This window comes from Alligator sinensis, unplaced genomic scaffold, assembly GCF_000455745.1.
Source record: "Alligator sinensis unplaced genomic scaffold, ASM45574v1 scaffold961_1, whole genome shotgun sequence".
In the NCBI taxonomy this organism is placed as follows: domain Eukaryota; kingdom Metazoa; phylum Chordata; order Crocodylia; family Alligatoridae; genus Alligator; species Alligator sinensis.
In genome coordinates, this window is record NW_005842737.1 from 628,663 (window position 1) to 630,784 (window position 2,122).

A 2,122-nucleotide genomic window follows, 5' to 3' on the forward strand; every position below is an offset into this window, starting at 1 on the left:
TTCATCTTGGAGTCAATAATGACTCCAAGATCCCTTTCCGCCTCCGTGCTTTCAAGAAGGGAACTCCCCAGCCTGTATGTGTGCTGTGGATTCCTTCTCCCAAGGTGCAGCACCCTGCATTTGTCTACGTTGAACCCCATCCTATACTCATCTGCCCACTTTTGTAGTCTGTCTAAATCTAATTGCAGCCTCTCTCTCCCTTCAACTGTGTCCATCTCACCCCACATCTTAGTGTCATCAGCAAACTTGGACAGCGTGCTTTCCACCCCCTCGTCCAAGTTGCTGATGAAGATGTTAAACAGTGCGTCTTCCAGGAGTTTGTGGCCATTACTCCTGTTTTTCCCCCAAGGGTGCCCTGGTGAACAGTTGTTCACCGAGCCCTTGATGTACTCTGATGTAGTAGTAAGCTGTTACCAAGTCCCTTCTCAGCCTTCTCTTTTTTAGGCTGAAGAGTCCCAGGTCCCTCAGCCTTTCCTTGTACGGCTTGCCGTGCAAGTCTCTAATCATATGGGTGGTTCTTTGGACTCTCTCAAACTTTACCACATCCTTGTTAAAGTTCAGCACCCAGAACTGGACACTACTCCAGCCACGGTCTCGCCAATGCTGAGTAGAGTGGAAGAATCACTTCCTTGGTTTTGCACCAACAGGAGGTTGGATGCTGGTGTTGCCTCCTGCCTGCAGCAGAGAGAGACGGGGGACAGCCCCATCAGGCCTGAGCAAAAGCAACGCCACATGGACAGAGGTGCTCCCTGCTGCAGGGGCCAGGCACTGGCAGGCAGAATGGAGGTAAAACCATGTGCCAAAGCAGGCTGAAAGAACCACAGGCTCCTGCACTCAGTATGCTGCCTGCTTGCCCCATCATGGCTCCCCAGCTCCATCCCTACCCTGGAGCATGGGGCCACATGAGGCAAGCTCAGGAAGCCCCTGCCCCACAGATGGTCCTGCCCTCAGCTGCTACCCCATCCCCCCATGGCCTCCTGCCCCACCTTTGCACCCTCCTCCAGGCTCCCTGTCTCCCAAGGCCAGTGGGAGCAAACCCAGAGGCAGGCACTGGTCTGGCTGGCTGACACTGCAGGATCAGGGCCCCAGAAACCTGCAGCTTTGCTCAGCTGCCCAGAGCAGGCCTGGCCACATCCCAGCAATGCATGCAGAGCCTCACAGGCCCTGGCTGCTCTGCCCCCTCTCCAGGGCCCTCTGGTTTGGCATGGACACCAGGCCCTGCTGAGAGGAGGAACCAGAGGCCACCACAAGGCCAGAGCAGTGCCCATCCTCCCAGGATGTCTGGGTCACCCCATCACAGTGGGGAAATACAGGCAGTGTGGGAGGGTGCGGCCCCTCCTGGGTCATGCAGCTGCTGCTAAGGGGCATGTGTGACCCTGTCTCTGGCTCCCAAGCCAGAGACCCTGCAGGGAGATGCCAGTCCAGCCAGCCCTCACCTCAGAAAAGGAGGAAGAGCTGTGGCAGCCCAGGGGAGCAGCTGCCCATTGCACCTTAGGGGCAACAAGGCTGGGGGCAGGCCAGATGCCCAGCTCAATCCCCAGTCAGTGTGTGCCTCTGCTCTGGGAACATCACTGTGCCAGCCATCCTGTCACAACAGCCACTGAGCCCAAAAGGGATCTAGGGAGGGCCAGGAGCAGCAAGCCATCCTCAGGAGCCCCCGGGGTGGTGGAGGGAGGCACAAAAGGCACCACAGCCCCAAGGAGCCCGGGCTGCACAGCTCCCAGGAGAAGATACCCAGCACCTGCCCCAGGGCAGCTCAGGCCCAGGAGGCAGGGGAGAGCCCCCTCCCCCCCTGCAGCACTCCCTGTTTATCGCCCAGCTGCGGCCTGGATAGCAACCTCCCTCCCAACAGCCAGCTCCCGGGGGACGTGCGGCTCCGGCGGTGGGAGGGGGCCGCAGCCTCGGAGCGCCCTCCCAGGCCGGCTGCGGCCCATGCGGGGAGCGAGGCTGGGCCAGAAGGTGCTTGTGCCTAACGGAGCTTCCCCGGGCCGGGCCGGGCCGGGCCGGGCCCAGCCGGGGTGGGGGGGAGGGGGGTGCGCTGGTGCATTGCTGCTGTGTACTGGGAGCAGGGCAGCGCCCGCGCCAGCAAACAAGGGGGGGGGGGGGGGGGGGGCGCCCCCCG